This window comes from Oncorhynchus masou, chromosome 26, assembly GCF_036934945.1.
Source record: "Oncorhynchus masou masou isolate Uvic2021 chromosome 26, UVic_Omas_1.1, whole genome shotgun sequence".
Classification (NCBI taxonomy): domain Eukaryota; kingdom Metazoa; phylum Chordata; class Actinopteri; order Salmoniformes; family Salmonidae; genus Oncorhynchus; species Oncorhynchus masou.
Window position 1 is genome coordinate 443267 of NC_088237.1, and position 26341 is coordinate 469607.

Consider the following 26341-nt stretch of genomic DNA (forward strand, 5'->3'; position numbering starts at 1 on the left):
ACAGGCGGGAGACTCTTGCAGCTCTGGACAGGCGGCAGAATCTAGCAGCTCTGGACAGGCAAGGAGCACTGTAGGCCTGGTGGGTGGTGCCAGCACTTGTGGTACTGGGCCGAGGACACGCACAGAAAGCCTGGTGCGGGGGGCTGCCACCGGAGGGCTGGTGCATGTAGGTGGCACTTGATAGACCGGACCGTGCAGGTGCACTGGAGCTCTTGAGCACCGAGCCTGCCCAACCTACCTGGCTCGATGCCCACTTTAGCCCGGCCGATACGAGGAGCAGGTATGTACCGCACCAGGCTATGCACCCGCACTGGAGACACTGTGCGCTCCAGAGCATAACATGGTGCTTGCCCGGACCCTCTCGCTGTAATTTTCTTCATATTTACACTTCAACTATGACAGACAAAATGAGGAAAGAAAATCCAGAAAATCACATTGTTGGATTTTTAATGAATTCATTTGCAAATTATGGTGGAAAATAAGTGTTTGGTCACTGACAAACAAGAAATATTTCTGGCTCTCACAGACCTGTAACTTCTTCTTTAAGAGGCTCCTCTGTCCTCCACTCGTTACCTTTATTAATGGCACCTGTTTGAACTTATTATCAGTATAAAGTGTTATCAGTATAAAAGACACCTGTCCACAAACTCAAACAGTCACACTCCAAACTCCACTATGGCCAAGACCAAAGAGCTGTCAAAGGACACCAGAAACAAAATTGTAGACCTGCACCAGGCTGGGAAGACTGAATCTGCAATAGGTAAGCAGCTTGGTTTGAAGAAATCAACTGTGGGGGCAATTATTAGAAAATGGAAGACATACCAGACCACTGATAATCTCCCTCGATCTGAGGCTCCACGCAAGATCTCACCCCGTGGGGTCAAAATGATCACAAGAACGGTGAGAAAAAATCCCAGAACCACACGGGGGGACCTAGTGAATGACCTGCAGAGAGCTGGGACCAAAGTAACAACGCCTACCATCAGTAACACACTACGCCGCCAAGGACTCAATTCCTGCAGTGCCAGACGTGTCCCCAACCTCTTACATCTATGGGGGCGCTATTTCATTTTTGGATGAAAAACGTTCCCGTTTTAAACAAGATATTTTGTCACAAAAAGATGCTCGACTATGCATATAATTGATAGCATTCGAAAGAAAACACTCTGACGTGTCCAGAAATACCAAGATATTCTCTGTGCGTGCCCTAGAACGTGAGCTTCAGGCAAAACCAAGATGAGATGGCATCCAGGAAATGACAAGGATTTTTGAGGCTCTGTTTTCCATTGTCTCCTTATATGGCTGTGAATGCGAGAGGAATGAGCCTGCCCTTTCTGTCGTTTCCCCAAGGTGTCTGCAGCATTGTGACGTATTTGTAGGCAGATCATTGGAAGATTGACCATAAGAGACCACATTTACCAGGTGTCCGCCCGGTGTCCTGCGCCGAAATTGGTGCGCAAAAGTCACCTGCCAGTATTTTTCCATGGGATACAGAGAGGAAAGCAAGCTTCCAATAACTGCATATCAATAAAGAGATATGTGAAAAAACACCTTGAGGATTGATTCCAAACAACGTTTGCCATGTTTCAGTCGATATTATGTAGTTAATCCGGAAAAAGTTTTACGTTGTAGGTGACTGAATTTTCGGTTCGTTTCGGTAGCCAGACGCAATGTAGAAAACGGAACGATTTCTCCTACACACAGACGCTTTCAGGAAAAACTGCGCATTTGGTATGTAACTGAGAGTCTCCTCATTGAAAACATCAGAAGCTCTTCAAAGGTAAATGATTTTATTTATTTGGTTATCTGGTTTTTGTGAAAATGTTGCGTGCTAAATGCTACTCAAAATGCTATGCTAGCTTTGCATACTCTTACACAAATTAGTCAATTTCTATGGTTCAAAAGCATATTTTGAAAATCTGAGATGACAGTGTTGTTAAGAAAAGGCTAAGCTTGAGAGCAGACGCATTATTTTCATTTTATTTGCGATTTTCAGAAATCGTTAACGTTGCGTTATGCTAATGAGCCTGAGGCTTTAGTCACAAACCCGGATCCGGGATGGGGAGTTTCAAGAAGTTAAGCCAGTACATGTCCAGGCCCGTCTGAAGTTTGCTAGAGAGCATTTCGATGATCCAGAAGAAGATTGAGATAATGTCACATGGTCAGGTGAAACCAAAATGGTAAAAACTCAACTTGTTGTGTTTGGAGGACAAAGAATGCTGAGTTGCATCCAAAGAACACCATACCTACTGTGAAGCATGGGGGTGGAAACATCATGCTTTGGGGCTGTTTTTCTGCAAAGGGACCAGGACGACTGATCCGTGTAAAGGAAAGAATGAATGGGGCCATGTATCGTGAGATTTTGAGTGAAAACCTCCTTCCATCAGCAAGGGCATTGAAGATGAAAAGTGGCTGGGTCTTTCAGCATGACAATGATCCCAAACACACCGCCCGGGCAACGAAGGAGTGGCTTCGTAAGAAGCATTTCAAGGTCCTGGAGTGGCCTAGCCAGTCTCCAGATCTCAACCCCATAGAAAATCTTTGGAGGGAGTTGAAAGTCTGTGTTGCCCAGCAACAGCCCCAAAACATCACTGCTCTAGAGGAGATCTGCATGGAGGAATGGGCCAAAATACCAGCAACAGTGTGTGAAAACCTTGTGAAGACTTCCAGAAAACATTTGACCTCTGTCATTGCCAACAAAGGGTATATAACAAAGTATAGAGATAAACTTTTGTTATTGACCAAATACTTATTTTCCACCATAATTTGCAAATAAATTCATTAAAAATCCTACAATGTGATTTTCTGGATGTTTTTCTCATTTTGTCTGTCATAGTTGAAGTGTACCTATGAAAAAAATTACAGGCCTCTCTCATCTTTTTAAGTGGGAGAACTTGCACAATTGGTGGCTGACTAAATACTTTTTTTGCCCCAATGTGTCACGACTTCCGCCGAGGTTGGCTCTCCTGCCCGTTCAGGCGGTGCTCAACGGTCGTCATCACCATCCTACTAGCCACTACCGATCCCTTTTCGTGTATCTGTTGGTTTTGTCTGATTGGCTTCACCTGTGTGTTGTTTAGTTAATTAGTGTCTGTATATAATGTAGGTTGTCCCGCCCTTGTTTTGTGCGGGATTGTTTATTTGTCATCTATGTCTGTCGGTGTATCTTGTGTTCTTATTCTCCGGTTCGTCTTTTATCCTGTGTTGGATTATTCACCCTGTGTGTATTGGGTTGACCGTGTTTCTTGTTCACCGGAGAATAAAACTTTCATATCGCTATCTGCTCTCTGCGCCTGATTCCACCCACCTTGATTAGACGTGACACACTGTATATTTGGTTTAGATTAACAGGCCTGTGTCGCTGAATTTTTTAAATACACACATCCGCTATATAAGTATATAAACAACAATTATGATACGTATTACAATTAAATGGTGTTCCAAACAAATAAAGTAAAATCTTAGACAAAGTTGTTTCTAGTTCTTCAAAATCATCCATAAGACGGGATACCAGTTGTGTCCATTGTAGACTCTCGCGCGTATGTTGTACATGATTCATGATTTGTTCCATTTGGAGGGGCCATACTCTTTGAAATGTTCAAACACATCCCCCCAGTTCAAAGAAGTCCCTAGCCATCGATCATCATGACAACTTCAAAGGAATAGATGCAATATATGCATCAATTAGCACACCCTCTAACGCGTGAGAACAGGATGCCAATATATGGGCATAAGCATGTGATAAGTTCCCGCCAGGATGTCCTGACAGGATGCCCAAATACGGGCACTCCCTAGAGCACGTGATTACATCCCGCCAGGATGTCCTGACAGGATGCCCAAATATGGGCATGCACACGTCATTCGGACATAGGGTCATGAATCAACCGTTTGACGTGTGCCGTATACTTTATTCTCTCTTCTGTAGATTGCCTTGTCATTGAGACAGAACTGCCCCCACGCTCATCTCTGAAGCATCCACCTCCACTACAAAGGATATTGTGGGATCTGTGTATTTGAGCAATGGGGCAGAGGTGAAATTTCACTTGACTAGACGGAAGGCCTTGTCAGTAGCTGGGCTCCACACCAACCTACAGGGACCACCCATGAGGAGGGAAGAGCAGCGACGGAGCTGAAGTTCTAAATGAAACGGCAGTAGAAGTTGGCAAACCCCAAAAAACATTGTAACCCCTTTATGGTGGTTCGGACTGGCCATGACCTGACCGCATCTACCTTCTTGACGCCCATCCTCACTCTCTGCGGACTGATTTGGTAGCCTAGGAAGGAGACAGCCTTCTGATGAAACTGGCACTTCTCAGCCTTGACGAATGGGTGATTAGCCAGGAGAAATTCCAGGACTGCTCGGACGTGAGCGATGGGATCCTCCAGGGTAGCCGAGTAGACCAGGATGTCACATGTGCAACCAGAGGGAAAAAACTCTAGCTCATCTTCACTCAACACACAGAGATGTACACAAAGCTCTCGAAAGTATTCACCCCCCTTGGCATTTTTCATATTTTGTTGCCTTACAACCCTGGAATTAAAATTGATTTGGGGGGGAGGGATGTATCATTAGATTTATATAACATGCCTACCACTTTGAAGATACAAAATATGTTTTGTGAAACAAACAAGAAATAAGACAAAAAAAAACTGAACTTGAGCGTGCATAACTATTCACCCCCCCCAAAGTATATACTTTGTAGCGTATACTAGCGTATACTTTGTAGCGTATACTTTGTAGTATATACTTTACAGCTGCAAGTCTCTTGGGGTATGTCTCTATAAGCTTGGCACATCTAGCCACTGGGATTTTTGCCCACTCTTCAAGGCAAAACTGCTCCAGCTCCTTCAAGTTGGATGGGTTCCGCTGGTTTACAGCAATCTTTAAGTCATACCACATATTCTCAAATGGGTGGAGGTCTGGGCTTTGACTAGGCCATTCCAAGCCATTTAAATGTTTCCCCTTAAACCACTCGAGTGTTGCTTTAGCAGTATGCTTTGGGTCATTGTCCTGCTGGGAAGGTGAAACTCCATCCCAGTCTCAAATCTCTGGAAGACCGAAACAGGTTTCCCTCAAGAATTTCCCTGTATTTAGCGCCATCAATCATTCCTTCAATTCTGACCAGTTTCCCAGTCTATGCCGATGAAAAACATCTCCACAGCATAATGCTGACACCATCAAGCTTCGCTGTGGGGATAGGGTTCTCGGGGTGATGAGAGGTGTTGGGTTTGTGCCAGACATAGCGTTTTCCTTGATGGCCCAAAAGCTCAATTTTAGTCTCATCTGACCAGAGTACCTTCTTCCATATGTTTGGGGAGTCTCCCACATGCCTTTGTGCGAACACCAAACGTATTTGCCTAACCAATGGCTTTTTTCTGTCCACTCTTCTGTAAAGCCCAGCTCTGTGGAGTGTACGGCTTAAAGTGGTCCTATGGACAGATACTCCAATCTCCAAAGCTTTGTAGCTCCTTCAGGGTTATCTTTGGTCTCTTTGTTGCCTCTCTGATTAATGCCCTCCTTGCCTGGTCCATGAGTTTTGGCGGGCGGCCCTCTTTTGGCAGGTTTGTTGTGGTGTCATATTCTTTCAATTTTTTTAATAATGGATTTAAATGGTGCTCCGTGGGATGTCCAAAGTTTAGGATATTTTTTATAACCCAACCCTGATCTGTACTTCTCCACAACCTGATCTGTACTTCTCCCTGACCTGTTTGGAGAGTTCCTTGGTCTTCATGATGCCGCTTGCTTGGTGGTGCCCCTTGCTTAGTGGTGTTGCAGATACTGGGGCCTTAAAGAACAGGTGTATATATACTGAGATCATGTGACACTTAGATTGCCCACAGGTGGACTTTATTTAACTAATTATGTGACTTCTGAAGGTAATCGGTGCACCAGATCTTATTTAGGGGATTCATAGCAAAGGGAGTGAATACATACTGTATGCACGCACCACTTTTCATTTTTTTTTTTTTTTTAAACAAGGAATTGTTTTCATTTCACTTCACCAATTTGGAATATTTTGTGTATGTCCATTACATGAACTCAACATAAAAATCAATTTAAATTACAGGTTGTAATGCCACAAAATAGGAAAAACGTCAAGGGGGATGAATACTTTTGCAAGCCACTGTATCATCAAAGTCACCTAATCATCTCCAGTTTATAATTGGCTCAATCATCCCCCCTCCTCTCCCCTGTAAATTTTCCCCAGGCCATTGCTGTAAATGAGAATGTGTTCTCAGTCAACTTACCTGGTAGAATAAGGTTAAAATAAACAACATATCCCAACCAAAAGCCATTTATTACAGGCAACATCTGCATTGAGCTAAAGGTTAGAGCTGCTGCTTTCAAGGAGCGGGACTCTAATCCTGTCGCTTATATGAAATCCCGCTATGCCTTCAGACGAACCATCAAGCTGCCCAGTGACGCGAGCCTACCAGTCGAGCTCAATGCCTTTATGCTCGCTTCGAGGCAAGCAAATCTGAAGGATGCAAGAGAGCACCAGCTGTTTTGGACGACTGTGTGATATGCTCTCAGTAGTATCGTGAATTTTCCAGTACGTATGTGGCAATTATTTATTTCAGAAGGAGTCAGTAAAACTAGTACTCTATATGTGCTCTAGGTCATTGGACACGATTAGATATGCACCTGTCGGTTATTCTTGTAACTGTTATGGCCAACTATGTTGCTATTGTTACACCTCTTGGGTCTTTTCCAGAACAGGGGTGTCCCATTCAGAGGAGTTAGCATGATGACATGTATTGGTTATTCCTGTAGAGTGCCAAGGTTTATTGCTATGGTCCTACATGCATGAAACTATTTCTGTGACTCTACACGTTGCATGTCCTAATATGAATGCAATATGATAATGGTCGCTAAATACCAGAGGTGATGAGTCATTAAGAGGAGTTACTATGAGTATGTCTTAAGGAGGACAAAAGTATAAGAAGTTTGTGCCGAGACTGGAAGGCAGTGGTATTCATGATCCAGCTCGGCTTTTATTATGAAGTAATAAAAAGTCCATTTGAACTCACATGCTCCGGTATTTGTGAAATATGATTGACCAAATATTTGCACGACAGTAGCCGATGTAGGCAAGACCTTTAAGCAGGTCAACATTCACAAGGAAGCGACGCCAGATGGATTACCAGGACGTGTACTGAAAGCATGCACGGACCAACTGGCAAGTGTCTTCACTGACATTTTCAACGTCTCCCTGACCGAGTCTGTAATACCTACATATTTCAAGCAGACCACCATAGTCCCTATGCCCAAGGAAGCGAAAGTAACATGCTTAAATGATTACTGTCCCGTAGCACTCACATCGGCAGCCATGAAGTGCTTTGACAGCATCATCCCGGATACCCAAGATCCACTCCAATTCGCATACCACCCCAACAGGTCCCCAGATGACGCAATCTCAATCGCACTCCACATTGCCCTTTCCAACCTGGAGAAAAGGAACAAGGGAATCACATAATAATAATCACAGCCGTATATATTCCCCCCCATGCAGACACATCGATGGCTCTGAACGAACTTTATTTGACTCGTTGCAAACTGGAATCCATACATCCTGAGGCTGCATTCATTGTAGCTGGGGATTTTAACAAGGCTAATCTGAAAACAAGACTCCCTAAATTGTATCAGCATATCAATTGCGCAACCAGGGCTGGCAAAACCTTGGATCATTGCTATTCCGCGACGCATATAAGGCCCTGCCCCGCCCTCCTTTTCGGAAAAGCTGAACACGACTCCATTTTGTTGATCACTGCCTACAGACAGAAACTAAAACAAGAAGCTCACACGCTGACGTCTGTCCAACGCTGGTCCGACCAATTTGATTCCACACTCCAAGACTGCTTCCATCACGTGGACTGGGATATGTTTCGTATTGCGTCAGACAACAATATTGATGAATACGCTGATTCGGTGTGCGAGTTCATTAGAACGTGTGTTGAAGATGTCGTTCCCATAGCAACGATTAAAACATTCCCAAACCAGAAACCGTGGATTGATGGCAGCATTCGCGTGAAACTGAAAGCGCGAACCGCTGCTTTTAATCAGGGCAAGGTGACCGGAAACATGACCGAATATAAACAGTGCAGCTATTCCCTCCGCAAGGCAATCAAACAAGCTAAGCGTCAGTACAGAGACAAAGTAGAATCTCAATTTAACGGCTCAGACACAAGAGGTATGTGGCAGGGTCTACAGTCAATCACGGATTACAAAAAGAAAACCAGCCCCGTCACGGACCAGGATGTCTTGCTCCCAGGCAGACTAAATAACTTTTTTGCCCGCTTTGAGGACAATACAGTGCCACTGACACGGCCTGCAAAGAAAACATGCGGACTCTCCTTCACTGCAGCCGAGGTGAGTAAAACATTTAAATGTGTTAACCCTCGCAAGGCTGCAGGCCCAGACGGCATCCCCAGCCGCGCCCTCAGAGCATGCGCAGACCAGCTGGCTGGTGCGTTTGCGGACATATTCAATCAATCCCTATCCCAGTCTGCTGTTCCCACATGCTTCAAGAGGGCCACCATTGTTCCTGTTCCCAAGAAAGCTAAGGTAACTGAGCTAAACAACTACCGCCCCGTAGCACTCACTTCCGTCATCATGAAGTGCTTTGAGAGACTAGTCAAGAACCATATCACCTCCACCCAACCTGACACCCTAGACCCACTCCAATTTGCTTACCGCCCAAATAGGTCCACAGACGATGCAATCTCAACCACACTGCACACTGCCTTAACCCATCTGGACAAGAGGAATACCTATGTGAAAATGCTGTTCATCGACTACAGCTCGGCATTTAACACCATAGTACCCTCCAAGCTCGTCATCAAGCTCGAGACCCTGGGCCTCGACCCCGCCCTGTGCAACTGGGTACTGGACTTCCTGATGGGCCGCCACCAGGTGGTGAGGGTAGGCAACAATATCTCCACCCCGCTGATCCTCAACACTGGGCCCCCACAAGGGTGCGTTCTGAGCCCTCTCCAACTCAATCATCAAGTTTGCGGACGACACAACAGTGGTAGGCTTGATTACCAACAACGACGAGACGTCCTACAGGGAGGAGGTGAGGGCCCTCGGAGTGTGGTGTCAGGAAAATAACCTTACACTCAACGTCAACAAAACTAAGGAGATGATTGTGGACTTCAGGAAACAGCAGAGGGAACACCCCCCTATCCACATCGATGGAACAGTAGTGGAGAGGGTAGTAAGTTTTAAGTTCCTCGGCATACACATCACAGACAAACTGAATTGGTCCACCCACACAGACAGCATCGTGAAGAAGGCGCAGCAGCGCCTCTTCAACCTCAGGAGGTTGATGAAATTTGGCTTGTCACCAAAAGCACCTACAAAATTCTACAGATGCACAATCGAGAGCATCCTGGCGGGCTGTATCACCGCCTGGTATGGCAACTGCTCCGCCCACAACCGTAAGGCTCTCCAGAGGGTAGTGAGGTCTGCACAATGCATCACTGGGGGGCAAACTACCTGCCCTCCAGGACACCTACACCACCTGATGTTACAGGAAGGCCATAAAGATAATCAAGGACAACAACCACCCGAGCCACTGCCTGTTCACCCCAGCTATCATCCAGAAGGCGAGGTCAGTACAGGTGCATCAAAGCTGGGACCGAGAGACTGAAAAACAGCTTCTATCTCAAGGCCATCAGACTGTTAAACAGCCACCACTAACCATGAGTGGCTGCTGCCATCACACTGACTCAACTCCAGCCACTTTAATAATGGGAATTGATGGGAAATTATGTAAAATATATCACTAGCCACTTTAAACAATGCTACCTAATATAATGTTTACATATTCTACATTATTCATCTCATACGTATATACTGTACTCTATAGCATCTACCGCATCTTTATGTAATACATGTATCACTAGCCACTTTAACTATGCCACTTTGTTTACATACTCATCTCATATGTATATACTGTACTCGATACCATCTACTGTATCTTGCCTATGCTGCGTGTATAAGACAGTAGTTTTGGAATTGTTAGTTAGATTACTTGTTGGTTATTACTGCATTGTCGGAACTAGAAGCACAAGCATTTCGCTACACTCACATTAACATCTGCTAACCATGTGTATGTGACAAATAAAATATGATTTTATTTTATTTGATATTACATGGATTTATTTGACTTTTTTAAAATGTAGATGTTCCAAAGGTCTGCATCAGTGTCTTGCAGGATATGCGTGGATGTTAATGAACGGTCAATTACGATGAGCCCGGCAGTCATTTGCTGACAATTTCATGACCACCGAAGCCCTACTCTTACCTGCCCATGATGCCAGACGGATCTGTGATGCTTGTCGACAACGAGAGAGCGACATTGGTAGTACCGAACTTGCCAACAATCATAAGGTCGCTAATGGCCTGGTACTCAAGGCTCTATTGTCTCTCTAACCAGTAGTGGTGCGTGGCTAAAGGGGAAGCCAATCCCCCAAAAATGTAAAATAGAGTATGCGTTGTGAAAATTGCTTTGTTTGCTCTATAACCTGTTAGTTCGTATGCCTTGACACCCTGATATACAGGCCTAAGACCAAGACAATAAGAAGACACCATACATTCAACCATTCATTTGTTTCATCCACAAAACATCTTTCATGTAACAAACAGTTACATGACCTACAGGATGGTCAAGGAAGGTTATGTTTCCGACATTTTCGGACTACTAAAAAACTATTGATTTAGAACCACGGAGTTACTGCAAGTTACAAAAGAAAACAGGAGCTGCCTCCACTGTTCCAGCACCGTTTCAACATATGCTAAATATGATGGCCATGGTACTGGTGTGTGTGTGGTATGTGCGTGCAAGTAGAAAACCATGTTGACTCACTCTACTGGTAGAGAAATGCCAATGCCATCCTCCTCTTTCATGTTGCCTAAATGGTCTATGACTTTACAGTACACGCTTTTAGTTTTTGGCTAACATACTTGCTCGCTAGCCTAACTTACTTTCATGGGCAATGATACGCCAGGCCAGCTAGTTAATTAACATTCGCCTACTACATCTAGCTACATGTTGAACTTCCATCCTCTCAGGGCAGGGGTACAATGTATGAATTTATGGTTGGATCAGAATCACTGTTATAATCATTGGCCGGTACTGTCCAAATCGATGGCTAATTTAGGAAGGGACAATCTTTTGCTAACTAGCTAGACACCAGAGGACAACAACACAATGAGATGCAACAATTCAAGTTTTTTTCTCTGTTTATAATGACGTTTGGCTTGTGATGTGATTGGTCTAAGGCCAAATCCAAACTTGTTTGGTGCACCAGAACATTCATAGCTGAGCTCACACAGTTTAGCTCCACTCTGATTGGCTATTACTTTATACATTTTTTTGTCAAGGGAGGCCTAAAGCCTGGCTTCCTTTGGCATCCATGAATACACGCCAGTGCCTCTAACCACGTAAATGCAAACGTCATCGAAAATCACATCAAACACTTATCATCAAAACAGTATTTGCTTTTAAAACTCACCTCACTGTGATTGATTAATATGAAGAAAGAAGTTCAACAACAGGTTGAAACTGAATGAAAAACATGGTAGTTTTGGATCTTGTTTCAAAGCCTATAGAAGTGCATTCTAAGGTGATGATTAAAAACAAAAACGTATGCATATTGGAGCTTATGGCCTATATGAGTCAAAGCACGAAGAAAAACGGAATTAAAATAATGATTGTGCCTTCATACAATACATAGCCTACCGCATATTACACATGGCAGAAAAACGTTTTTTGTTTTGTATGATATAAGATATAGGTACATAATTGGTCTAGCCTATACTCCAAAATTAATCAAAAAGACAAAGTTGAAACCACTGATTATGACAATGAGGTGAAACTCCTGGACAACTTGGATCTGTCTTGTTGTTACATGTTGCAATTTGGGGGGGATTGAGAGCCATTTAGATTAAGCTATTTGATCGGAGAAACCTGCATGATGTTAAACCCGTCAGTCACATTACAATGCCATATATTTTATCTCCAGCATGTAGGCTAGCCTGTATGCTGCATATCCTATATCTGTTACATGATTTATGTTAGATATTTTTTGGGACAGAACGTTTTTGGAGAGCACCCTGGAGAGGCGCCCTGGGAAAGAATAAGCTAAATATTTTGTGCCCCTGCCTTTGACAAAGTGGAAACTGATTATCAATGTGGGGCATCAGCGCTGACCTGAAAAGCCGATATGCCCCTGGTTGAGAGAAATTGTCATGTTATTTTTGGGCAGAATTCTGTGAGGTTTTCAAGGTTGTTGTTGGAGGTGCGTTTTGGCCAGTTTAGCTCAGAAAATGGAGAAGATAGTTGCTCAACCAAACTCCTTATTTGGTGATCAACGAACGTATTTTGACATTATAACGCTTGCAGAGCTGGTGAATGGGAGTTTGCATCGGAGTTTTGTGGCCGTTAAAGTTAGATAACGTTAGCTGGTGTCCCAGTACATGCACATGCGTTAGCTACTTCTATGGTAGCTCCGAAATAACTAGCTCAGGATATATGTCTTTACATTTGTGTTTTTGGCATGTACTGACTTTATTAGCAACAGTAATTAGATACTAGTTAGCTAACCATTTTGCCACTTGAAATGAACATCGCAACGTGTACAGTCCCATTTGTAACAGTACGCAACATATTTTAAGGCATACCGGAATCTGAGTTTCCAAGTGGTTCCATAGTGTAGCGGTTATCACGTCTGCTTTACACGCAGAAGGTCCTGGGTTCGAGCCCCAGTGGAACCATGTTTTTAATTTACGTACATACGTTATGTGATACACTACAGTATTACTAATGCATGTGTCTATTTAGGTGGTGGCAGCCTACACTATTTTAATACAGAGTTTGCTGTTGATATCCACATAGGTTGCTGCTGCCAATGACTGAAACGAACTACAAAAATCTCTGAAACTGGAAACACTTATCTCCCCCTAAGCACCAGCTGTCAGAGCAGCTCACAGATGTTGCGTACCATTTGCTTTATCTACGCCAGGTCGCAGTTTGTTGATGAGAAATTGTTTTCAACTGGCCTACCTGTTTAAATAAAGTTGAAATAAAAATAATAAAACATAATCTTAGGAAAACATGGAGATGCCGGGGATTGAACCCGGGGCCTCATACATGCGAAGCATGCGCTCTACCACTGAGCTACATCCCCACGTGATACTGCTGGAGTCTGTATTTAAGCTATTTAAACCTAGTTCCTGTAATATTTGGGGTTTTATGTAGTCGAAAGCGTTCCATTATTAGACCCTAGCAACTCGTTAATCAGGTTGGTTGGTGTGTGATTTATGCATTTAGTCTTTAATTCTACATTCATTGCAATATCTGATGTCGACAACGTTTACAGTGGCGCACAACATTATGATGTTTACGTTAGCTTCTTGATGGCTAACGTTAAGTTAGCTATGCTTGCTACTGTGCGTAGATCAGCGATGTTTACTGATATTTGTGTCAGACAGTGCAATTGCTATTTAGTTAAATACTATCCACGTTATGGATGGTAGCTTATAATCAAACTAGCTAGCCAAACTGCTTGGTTCTATAACGTTCACGGAATCGTCAACGCCTTGTTCATTATTAATAATATCATCTAAAATAAGCATAAGCTGCGATGGCCGAGTGGTTAAGGCGTTGGACTTGAAATCCAATGGGTTCTTCCCGCGCAGGTTCGAACCCTGCTCGCAGCGGAAAATGGTTATTTTGAATCAGTTATAACGGTGAGGATTATAGACGTAAAGAACCAGATTTTGTAAGGACATCAGTTTGCGCGATCAAACCTTATGCATGTGCTAAAATAGACGATAGATTGATTGAAAGGTACACGAAATACACTAGCTGAGGAACGCTCAACTCCATTCTCAATAAAAACAAAAAATGTGATAGACCGGCGCGATTCGGTCTTATGTGGCAACATTTGAAATAGTTTTTTTTTTACATTGGATAAAAGTAGAGACTAAGCGCTAGCAAATGGTATACCATACACTACGGAACATTGGGAAAGTAATTCTGCATTGAAAGTTGATTAGCTTCTAACCCCACTTTTGAGAAAAATTATATTTTGGTACGCCTTCTGAAGTATGGAACGCCGTTGCGGTCAAACCGTTATCTTTTTAATGCTATGTGTTTAAAGTAAGCAGGTGCAGGCGCTAAATTAATGCGTGCACGCGTTAAATTAACATCTTCACGTGCTAAATTAACGCCTCAAATAAGCACTTGCAAATGTGCTTGCAGGCGGTCCAACATGTGCTAAATAAACTGCTGCAAGTTGTCCTACACACGCTAATTTAACGCATTATTTCATCTGCTAATTTTACCAGCCAATTTCCCAAGCGCCTCCTTTCCTTAAATCGGTGTACAGTCAGTTTGATGCAACACAACAATTGAAGATGGTGAGAAGGAACTTCCTTAGCCGCTGCAAACAGACCCTAAATGACTGCACACGGCTTCTGCTCTCCGATAATCGTGGACTTGATGCCCTTCAGTCCACGTTAATCAAGGTTGATTCTTTTTAAATACTATTATTTATTTATATATATATATATTAGATTTTTTATATATTTTTTAAAGGGGTGGATCAGCTTAATATTGCGGAAAGAATGTTGCTTCCAATGTAATTGTCTGCATCATTTCCAATCCCCCATATTTTTTGGGTAAATATATATATATATATCTCCATACACGCATGCATATACATACATACACATACCTATATGGACATACATACTTTTTTAAAGAATATACCTTTATTATTATTCCCCGCAAACCCTACCACCGATTCCCCCAGTTGGAGTAAACTAATAAACACTTATGCTTTTACCTTCAATTTATACATCTTATACACCTTCTACAGACACAGTCTACTTTACAATAGTTCTCTCTTGTTTGTTCTTAGTCCTTCCTCTATTTCTGATGGCCATCCAGTTCTATTTGTAACTATGCTATTTCACAAAAGTTCCAAACCTATATACATTTTACAGATCCTGTATGCTCTACATTGTTTATCTTGTTATTAGTCCCACCCTTCAGCTCCACTCAACCCCTCCCATCTGTCTCTCAACATCAGCCATTTCGGATTTCTATTTGCCATATATTTTTCAACTGTGCAGTGATGCTTCACAAAATAATTGAACCTTCCTATTCTCATAGCTTCTACAGATTGTACATTAAAAATAAACATATTTGCTAAAATAATGACTATATTGTTGATTGATTGACTATGGCTTTTCAAATCACCCAGTATTGCTATCTGTAGCGTTAGTTCTAGGCAAATGTTGCAGTTCTTCAGCCATTCCTGGACCTGTGACCAAAAACGAGCTACATATGGACAAACCAAAATAAATGATCTAATGACTCTGCCTCCTCACAGCAGAATCTGCAGAGCTGGGAAGATTGTATCCCCCATATATATAGCATTCTATGAGTTGAAAGAATTTTGTATAGTAATTTATATTGAGAAATTCAAAGTTTTGAATCCGGTGTTGTTTTGCATATCAATTCATTAACCATGTGCCATGGAATGGGTACATCGAAAATCTCTTCCCAACTATTTTGCAATTTATATGGCACAGCTGTCAGTTTTTTTGGTCCTTAAATGCAATTGGTATATGTTTTTATTTATCACACTTCTTTAACCATTTTTGTTCTTTAATACAGGGCCGACATACAAGTTCCGTACTTTTGTCCCCTTCTACTTGCCTCTTCCATTTTTGTGGTAATGCTGCAATTAATTGGTTGTAATTTTGGGTAGAGCAGACATTTCCATATGTCTGTGTTAGCTGCATGTGTGACAACTCCACCAGTCCTATTTATGATATCATTCACTTAAATTATACCTTTTTTAAACATTTCTTCAATAAATACAGTTTTTTTTAATCAATTAGTATATTTGAATTTAACCACAATATTTGTTGTACTATTTGTTCCGTCCTTTCAGGTGGATTAAACTGAAATTGCAACCAACTTTCTAAGGCTTGTTTAAAAAATAAAGATATTTTGGAAAAAGAAAGTGAGCAGGTGTAATCTGAATAAAGGGGAAAAGGCCCTTCCTGAATATAGGATGAGACATTCGTACCAATTGACTAGAGAACCAGTTTGGATTTAAGTATATAACTTTTGTATGACTGATGCCTTTAGTGAGAGGTCTAATGCTTTAATATTTAATCATTTCTGCCCACTGAATTCATATTCGTTATATAAATAGGCCCTTTTCATTTTATCTGGCTTGCCGTTCCAAATACAATGGAATATCTTTTGTTCATATAATTTAAAAAGCAGGTCACTAGGTGTAGGCAAATAGGTAAACTGTGATATAACTAAAGAGTTAATCAGGGTGATTTTTCCACAAATAGACAGGTATTTGCCTTTCCATGGTAGCAAGATCTTATCTATTTTTGCTAACTTTCTATAAAAATGTATTGGAGTGAGATCATTTCTTTCTTTTGGGATTTGTATACCGAGCATGTCCACATCTCTGTCAGACCATTTAATTGGTAAACTAGATGGTAATGTAAAATGTGCATTTTTTGTGATCCAATACGTAATATGGTACATTTATCATAATTTGGTTTTAATCCAGAGAGGATAGCAAAAATATCTAGATCCTATAAGAGGCAGTGGAGAGACTCTAATTGTGGTTTTAAAAGAAAACATGAATCATCAGCGTACAATGACACTTTCGTTTTTAAGCCACGGATTTCCAATCCCTTAATATTATTGTTTGATCTAATTTTAGCAGCTAACATTTCGATGGCAATAATAAATAGATATGCCGATAGTGGACAACCTTGTTTTACTCCTCTAGATAGTTTAAAACTTTCTGAGATGTAGCCATTATTTACTATTTTACACCTAGGGTTACAATACATAACCTTAACCCATTTTATTACAGATTCCCCAAAATTGAAATGTTCTAGGCATTTATATATAAACTCCAGTCGTACTTTATCAAAAGCCTTTCAAAATCAGCTATGAAAACCAGGCCTGGTGTCCCTGATATTTCAGTACAGGTTTCCAGTACTTGTCTTATATTATCTTCAATGTATCGTCCATGTAAAAAACCTGTCTGATTAGGATGAATAATATCTGACGATACTTTTTAAATTCTATGTGCCAAGCATTTTGCTAGGATTTTTGCATCACAACGCTGAAGTGTAAGATGTCTCCAATTTTTTTTAAATGGACTGGATCTTTATAAATACCACTTGGGTCCTGTTTCAGTAATAATGATATCAGACCTTCTTGTTGCGTGTCTGATAATCTACCATTTATATAGGAGTGGTTAAAACAAGCCAGTAATGGTCCTTTGAGTATACCAAAAAAAAAAAGTTTTGTATACTTCCACGGGTATGCCATCCAGCCCTGGAGTTTTCCCATCTTAAAGGCCCCAATTGCCTCAAGCAGTTCCTCATCTGTAATTTGGCCTTAACAGGAGTCTTTCTGAACAGATATTAATTTTACATTAATATTAGGAAAAACATCCATACAATTAGTTTCAGTTAGTGGAGATGGAGGAGCCTGAAACAAAAACATATTCTTAAAGTACTTCCTCTTTCAAAATATAATTTGGTGAATCATGCGTGACTCCATCATTTGTAACAAGTTTTAATAAAAACAATTTGGTAGCATTTCTATATTGAAGATTGAAAAAGAATTTGGTGCATTTTTCCCCATATTCCATCCAGTTTGCTTTATGTTTTATAATATATTACACTAGATCTTTCTTGAATAAGTTTCTCCATTTCTTTTTGTTTTTCCTCTAACTTATTCTGTGCCTCTATAGTACATTGTTTTTGCTATCTAACTGTACGGTTAGTCCTTCAATTTCCTTTGTTAATATGGACTCTTGATCTAAATTGCTTTTGTTTTATAGATGAGTACTGAATTGCATGGCCTCTAAAGGTACATTTAAAAGTGTCCCCTACAGTAAGGGGATCTGCTGTACCTGCTCTGTCTGAAGAAGTCAGTTATAAATTCTTCTGTCCTAGATCTAAACAATTTATTATCTAGTAGGCTTTGATTACATTTCCAATATCCTCGCCCACGTGGAAATTCTGTAAGAGTAATATATATGCCAATTATGTGATGATCCGACCGCATTCTGTCCCCTATCAACACTTTTTAAAACTTTTGGTGCCAGAGAAAATGGTATAAGAAAGTAGTCAAGGCGACTAGCTTGATTAAGCCTCCGCCATGTATATCTCACTAGGTCAGGATATTTAAGTCTCCATATATCCACTAATTCCAATATAACCATGACATTCATGATTTTCTTAAGTGCCTGAGGGTGATAGTTTGTATTGTGATTTCCTTTCCGGTCCATAAAGGTATTTAAGACCATATTAAAATCTCACACCATAATAATAGAGTCTAGTGTTGCTTGTAGAGTTGATACATTTTTAAATATATTTTCAAAGAAGCTTGGATCATCATTATTCGGACCGTACAGGTTAATTAATAAGCCATATCTGTTTATTGTCCAATAACATATTTAAAATAATCCATCTACCTTGAGGATCTGTTTGGGCAATTTGCACATTTGGATCAAAATTATTGTTAATTAAAACCACCACGCCTTTTGAATTTCTTTGCCCATGTGAGAAGTATATTTCGCCCCCCCCCAGTTCTTTATCCACAAAACTTCATCTAAAACTGTTGAATGGGTTTCCTGTAAACTATAGATATTATATTCCTTCTCTTTTAGCCAGGTAAATACTGATTTGTCTTTTCTTATTATCTGCTAGGTCAATATGCCTTGTATACTGTTGCTCAGGTTAGTTATCATTGTTTTAGTTCACAATGGAGCCCCTTGTCCCACTCCTCATACCCCTGATACCTCCTTTGTCCCACCTCCCACATATGCGGTGACCTCACCCATTACAACCAGCATGTCCAGAGATAAAACCTCTCTCATCATCACCCAGTGCCTGGGCTTACCTCCGCCGTACCCGCACCCCACCATACCCCTGTCTGCGCATTATGCCCTGAATATATTCTACCATGCCCAGATACCTGCTCCTCTTATTCTCTGTCCCCAACGCTCTAGGCGACCAGTTTCGATAGCCTTTAGCCGCACCCTCATACTACTCCTTCTCTGTTCCGCGGGTGATGTGGAGGTAAACCCAGGCCCTGCATGTCTCCAGGCACCCTCATTTGTTGACTTCTGTGATCGAAAAAGCCTTGGTTTCATGCATGTCAACATCAGAAGCCTTCTCCCTAAGTTTGTTTTACTCACTGCTTTAGCACACTCTGCTAACCCTGATGTCCTTGCCGTGTCTGAATCCTGGCTCAGGAAGGCCACCAAAAATTCAGAGATTTCCATACCCAACTATAACATCTTCCGTCAAGATAGAACTGCCAAAGGGGGAGGAGTTGCAGTCTACTGCAGAGATAGCCTGCAAAGTAATGTCATACTTTCCAGGTCCATACCCAAACAGTTCGAACTACTAATTCTGAAAATTACTCTCTCCAGAAATAAGTCGCTCACTGTTGCCACCTGCTACCGACCCCCTCAGCTCCCAGCTGTGCCCTGGACACCATTTGTGAATTGATTGCCCCCATCTAGCTTCAGAGTTTGTTCTGTTAGGTGACCTAAACTGGGATATGCTTAACACCCCGGCAGTCCTACAATCTAAGCTAGATGCCCTCAATCTCACACAAATCATCAAGGAACCCACCAGGTACAACCCTAACTCTGTAAGCAAGGGCACCCTCATAGACGTCATCCTGACCAACTGGCCCTCCAAATACACCTCCGCTGTCTTCAATCAGGATCTCAGCGACCACTGCCTCATTGCCTGTATCCGATACGGTGCCGCAGTCAAACGACCACCCCTCATCACTGTCAAACGCTCCCTAAAACACTTCTGTGAGCAGGCCTTTCTAATCGACCTGGCCCGGGTACCCTGGATGGACATTGACCTCATCCCGTCAGTTGAGGATGCCTGGTCATTCTTTAAGAGTAACTTCCTCACCATTTTAGATAAGCATGCTCCGTTCAAAAAATGCAGAACTAAGAACAGATACAGCCCTTGGTTCACTCCAGACCTGACTGCCCTCGACCAGCACAAAAACATCCTGTGGCGGACTGCAATAGCATCGAACAGTCCCCGCGATATGCAACTGTTCAGGGAAGTCCGGAACCAATACACGCAGTCAGTCAGGAAAGCTAAGGCCAGCTTCTTCAGGCAGAAGTTTGCATCCTGTAGCTCCAACTCCAAAAAGTTCTGGGACACTGTGAAATCCATGGAGAACAAGAGCACCTCCTCCCAGCTGCCCACTGCACTGAGGCTAGGGAACACGGTCACCACCGACAAATCCATGATTATTGAAAACTTCAACAAGCATTTCTCAACGGCTGGCCATGCCTTCCGCCTGGCTACTCCAACCTCGACCAACAGCTCCGGCCCCCGGAAAGAGCTGCAAAACCTGGACCCGTATAAATCAGCTGGGCTTGACAATCTGGACCCTCTATTTCTGAAACTATCCGCCGCCATTGTCGCAACCCCTATTACCAGCCTGTTCAACCTCTCTTTCATATCGTCTGAGATCCCCAAGGATTGGAAAGCTGCCGCAGTCATCCCCCTCTTCAAAGGGGGAGACACCCTGGACCCAAACTGTTACAAACCTATATCCATTCTGCCTTGACTATCTAAGGTCTTCGAAAGCCAAGTCAACAAACAGGTCACTGACCATCTCGAATCCCACCGCACCTTCTCCGCTATGCAATCTGGTTTCCGAGCCGGCTACGGGTGCACCTCAGCCACACTCAAGGTACTAAACGACATCATAACCGCCATCGATAAAAGACAGTACTGTGCAGCCGTCTTCATCGACCTTGCCAAGGCTTTCTACTCTGTCAATCACCATATTCTTATCGGCAGACTCAGTAGCCTCGGTTTTTCGGATGACTGCCTTGCCTGGTTCACCAATTACTTTGCAGACAGAGTTCAGTGTGTCAAATCGGAGGGCATGCTGTCCGGTCCTCTGGCATGTCTCTATGGGGGTGCCACAGGGTTAAATTCTCGGGCCGACTCTTTTCTCTGTATATATCAATGATGTTGCTCTTGCTGCGGGCGATTCCCTGATCCACCTCTACGCAGACGACACCATTCTATATACTTTCGGCCCGTCATTGGACACTGTGCTATCTAACCTCCAAACGAGCTTCAATGCCATACAACACTCCTGTCAGGACCCGGTTATGAACCTGGATCTCTGGAGTGAGAAACAGTCACTTAACCAACTGAGCCACGAATAGTCAGCAGAACCCAGAAGATGAGGCAGACACAGCAGTACTTAAGACGGTGTATTTAATAAAGTAAAAAAGGAGAAGTCCTTCAATACAAAAATGGCAAATCCAAAAGGTGGTAGGAATAGCACAAAAAAGCCTCAAGAGATACTCAAAAACAAAAACAGAATTCCACAAGAGCATCCACCGGAATCGACAAGAAAACACAGAACACTAGGGCTGGGTGCTAACATACAAACACAGAGCACAGAACTGAGGGAAACTAAGGGTTTAAATACAATCAGGGGAAACAAGGTACAGGTGCAAATAATAATGGGGAACAAGGGAAAAAACATAAGGTCAAAAAGCACAATGGGGGCATCTAGTGACCAAAACCCGGAACAACCCTGGCCAAATCCTGACAACTCCTTCCGTGGCCTCCAACTGCTCTTAAACGCTAGTAAAACCAAATGCATGCTTTTCAACCGATCGCTGCCTGCACCCGCATGCCCGACTAGCATCACCACACTGGATGGTTCCGACCTTGAATATGTGGACACCTATAAGTACCTAGGTGTCTGGCTAGACTGCAAACTCTCCTTCCAGACCCATATCAAACATCTCCAATCGAAAATCAAATCAAGAGTCGGCTTTCTATTCCGTAACAAAGCCTCCTTCACTCACGCTGCCAGCTTACCCTAGTAAAACTGACTATCCTACCGATCCTCGACTTCGGCGATGTCATCTACAAAATTGCTTCCAACACTCTTCTCAGCAAACTGGATGCAGTTTATCACAGTGCCATCCGTTTTGTCACTAAAGCACCCACCACTGCGACTTGTATGCTCTAGTCGGCTGGCCCTCGCTACATATTCATCACAAGACCCACTGGCTCCAGGTCGTCTACAAGGCCATGCTAGGTAAAGCTCCGCCTTATCTCAGTTCACTGGTCACGATGGCAACACCCATCCGTTGCACGCGCTCCAGCAGGTGTATCTCACTGATCATCCCTAAAGCCTCATTCGGCCGCCTTTCGTTCCAGTACTCTGCTGCCTGTGACTGGAACGAATTGCAAAAATCGCTGAAGTTGGAGACCTTTATCTCCCTCACCAACTTCAAACATCAGCTATCTGAGCAGCTAACCAATCGCTGCAGCTGTACATAATCTATTGGTAAATAGCCCACCCATTTTCACCTACCTCATCCCCACAGTTTTTATTTATTTACTTTTCTGCTCTTTTGCACACCAATATCTCTACCTGTACATGATCATTTATCAATCCAGTGTTAATCTGCAATATTGTAATTATTCGCCTACCTCCTTATGCCTTTTGCACACTTTGTATAGAGACTCCCCTTTTTTTTCTACTGTGTTATTGACTTGTTAATTGTTTACTCCATGTGTAACTCTGTGTTGTCTGTTCACACTGCTATGCTTTATCTTGGCCAGGTCGCAGTTGTAAATGAGAACTTGTTCTCAACTAGCCTACCTGGTTAAATAAAGGTGAAATAAAAAAAATAAAAAATAAAAAATTACAATTGTAACTGGCTATACTTATTTCACCACCTATCATAATGAGACACAACTTTCAATTATTTTTATCAAAATATATGTTTGTAAACGTACCATTAAAAAGTAACATGATGATTGAGTGTCTATATACTGTAGCTGTACCATGATCTTTGCATTTCTACTAAGTAAACCTCCAATTAGTCCCTACTATTCCACCTGCTAAAAGCCCTCCTCATCCCGAGTTGGGTTGTCATCCCAATGCCCGGCAGACCACCCTCGACCCCCTGTATCCCATAACCCATAACCGACTGAGATCCATCCTTTGAAAAGAGCACACAGTGCCATTTACCGAATGGAAGTAGATTAACTGCCAAATGCTTTTTCATCGCCCTCACCTCGATTTGTATTATATATAGCTGTGGATCATCCTCTATTGTACCTAACATCTTTTACTCCTTTGCAACAGTTGTGGGATACACACATACACCCACACACACTCAACCCAAACCCCACACAACCATAAGCTCACTTACACAACAATTGCACCACCCCAGAACCCAACTCAAGATAGGTCTTGATTTACAAATGCACTTGCTGTTGCAGCTGCATGAGAAGGCCTGCAAGACCTTAGGCAAAAAGGCAAAAATGTAGAGATTTTATTTATCATTGTCACATCCTAGATGATGGAGGTCAAATGTACACCTTTTCCCTGAAACACCCACAATGCAGGCACCAGTATTGACCATATTCCCAAGCATCTCCATGCAATCTGACTGATTCTGTGCCACTAGGGTCACAATAATATACCCCCTCTCTGAATGTCTGAGTGTGAACCCCTCCCCATGGGTTACTGTAGCTAGTGTTGCCAGCACTGCCACTGCCTGGGTGGGGGCACCCCACCGGCTAGGTACAAGGTCATCAAGGTTCTCATTAGCAGCTTTGAGAATTTCCTTGTGTACCTCTCCCTTTAGGGGGCTTTGGCTTTGCAGGACCAACCAAGCAGGCTCAGAATCTTGAGGAATAATATTATTACTATTATTACTTAATCATAAAGTTGATCTGCTAGCTAACACAGAAAATGGATCTGTGTATGGCTATGCAGTTATATTGGAGGCTCAGACACTGAGACAGCAGTGCAAGTAACTTAAGCCTATGGTTCGCTAATATTGATTAGGCCAAGGGAGTATTTTATATTTAGCTAGTATATGTAGTATATATATATTTTGTTTTAATGAATGCTGGTATTTGGTTGGATTGCTAAATTAGTTACTAGTTAGCTTGCTAACGTTCCTTATCCGCAATACCCCGGCCATAGCCACAGTGAACGGCGCCGTCTTGTAATATTTTTACAGCCCTGCTAGCTACATAAAGGTGACTTATTATCGAGGAGTGCTGAAGTCAAACATGTTTTTGTATTTTTTTGGCAAAACAGCAACTGAAGGTCTAAAACTTCAGGCAGGCTTGCTGGCTAGCTATATTTTCAATGCTACCTAGCCTTAGCCGCGCTAGCTCGCGATTAGCATGAAAACATTTACAAAGCTCACAAAGCTCATTTGACCTAGGACAACCCTGTAAAAACGTTGCTAATATCTACAACATATCAGCTTTCCAACAGCACAGATATTACTTTTGAATACCCTTTGAAATATTAATATTTAATCTAAGCCTATGATGTAGAAATAACAACTTCAGACTTAAACCAGGAACGTTAACGTTAGTACTTTGAACAGGAATCTCAGTCCCATCCATGGTCTCTATTTTCACCAGACTTGTCATCTTGGAGACCATACAGAGGAGCCTTGAGCGGGCTAAGGGAGGCTGATAAATGTTGGGTGTGGTTGGGCTTACTGATGATTTTTCTTTCACTCTTTGTTCTCCTGCTGCCCATTGTATTCGTTCTTGGTCAACATTTCTATTTATGTCTTGACTTTAAAATCCAATATTATAAAAACATTACTTGGCCACAATTTGTGACAGTTACTATAATTTAAAAGTGTTTTTGGAATGAGGGGGGTGGGCTGTGTCACAGTACATTAAGTAGCCTAAACACAGTGTTGTATTATTGTTACAGCCAGTTCCGGTACCGGGCTCCTCGGACTTGGAGAGGAGCAAGAGCTGCACCTTGTTATGCCATCACTCAAGAGCAACTGAGGTCTCTGATGTCCTGTGCTTTCAGTGTGTCTCAGATGGCAGATATTCCACATGTGTCCCGATCGACAGTCAAACGTCGTGTAAGGTCAGTTGTTGATTGGGAGTAATGCTATAAACTACAGATGCATGGTTTCCAGTTTCTTACCAATCGAACAATTTAGAATGACTACAATCAAGACAGGACTTTAAAATGACTATGATGATATACATTACCTCATCCCTGTCCATTGTTACTCTTTTTTTTCAGACACTTCAATCTGTCACATGCACCGTTATATTCTGACATGTCAAACTGGGCTCTGGATGAAAAGATTATGGACTTGGTGGATGGGAACGACAAACTTGGACCGGAGGATGTTCGAGCATATTTAAGGGGTCCGGGTGCAGAGATGCAGAGCGAGGGCTGCCCTCAGAGACATGTCACAGAGGCTGCATAGAAGGTCATGCCGTGTTGCTGGACCAATCTCGTAATGGCACCTTGATGGAAACCACAAACTGATAAGGAAGATGTATTTTTCTGATAGACACAATTATCTACATCACTGGTGAGAAGTTGTACATTGTAATATCTCAAATTTTTATCCTCAACTTGTTCATCAACAACTAACAGTTCAGTAAGCAATGGCCCTTGATTCCATATGTCACTCATGTGTATAATAACTGTTTTATTGTGTTTCTGCTACTTCTGTGATTGATAGAACATCTGCATCATGAAATTAACAAACATGATTATATTGAGGACATATGGAGACAAAAACAATTGGAGCAACATATTTGTGCCTGAGTGTGAACCACAGGAGAGTCTGTCCTCTTGACTCATCAAGATAAACATGGTTATTTTATCCAATTGAAGTAGATATTGTAATTTCACATCTTCCGCTGCAGGAAACAGTCTAGAACAAACCCTTGTTGTAGGGCTAACGGAAGGACTTATAGTTGTGATCCGCGGTAGATTGTTCATTAACATTGTTCCACATTTTGATGTTAATTTAATATTTGGTCTGCTGCTTTGTTATATACTGCAGGAACCTGATGCAGCATCTAAGTGGTAAAGGAGGATGGTGATGTTTGTATATTTCATGTGTCTTCAGCTTTTGTATCAACCAGTGCTGTATTTTCTGATTTAGGTGGAGGATAGTCATACATGGTGGCATTGACTTGTACAGCCACCTCATTATGTTTCTCCGTGCTTCCAGCAACAATCGCAGCAGTACTGTAATGGATTGCTTCATGTCACCGATCCCTCAGGAGCTGTGTCATTACGCACACCTGGTCCCCATTCCCACTGATTGTAATTGTATAAATGTGCCCTTTGGTTCACCATTTGGCTGTCGATGATTGTTACTATGTCTGTTGCCGTGTATGAGTACTTGTGTTTTGGCCTTTTGTGCCCTTGTGGATTGCACAGATGAT

The 26341-nt window shown here is 42.3% G+C and overlaps 3 non-coding genes across 3 annotated transcripts; 2 read left to right on the forward strand and 1 right to left on the reverse strand.

Moving 5' to 3' along the window:
- Positions 1–12708: 12708 nt before the first annotated feature.
- trnav-uac (transfer RNA valine (anticodon UAC)) lies at positions 12709–12781 on the forward strand. The gene has a single exon. It is a non-coding gene; the product is annotated as a tRNA-Val (tRNA).
- A 341-nt stretch (positions 12782–13122) lies between these two features.
- Positions 13123–13194, reverse strand: trnaa-cgc (transfer RNA alanine (anticodon CGC)). Its single transcript has one exon. It is a non-coding gene; the product is annotated as a tRNA-Ala (tRNA).
- Positions 13195–13644: 450 nt separating this feature from the next.
- trnas-uga (transfer RNA serine (anticodon UGA)) lies at positions 13645–13726 on the forward strand. Its single transcript has one exon. It is a non-coding gene; the product is annotated as a tRNA-Ser (tRNA).
- Positions 13727–26341: the final 12615 nt, after the last annotated feature.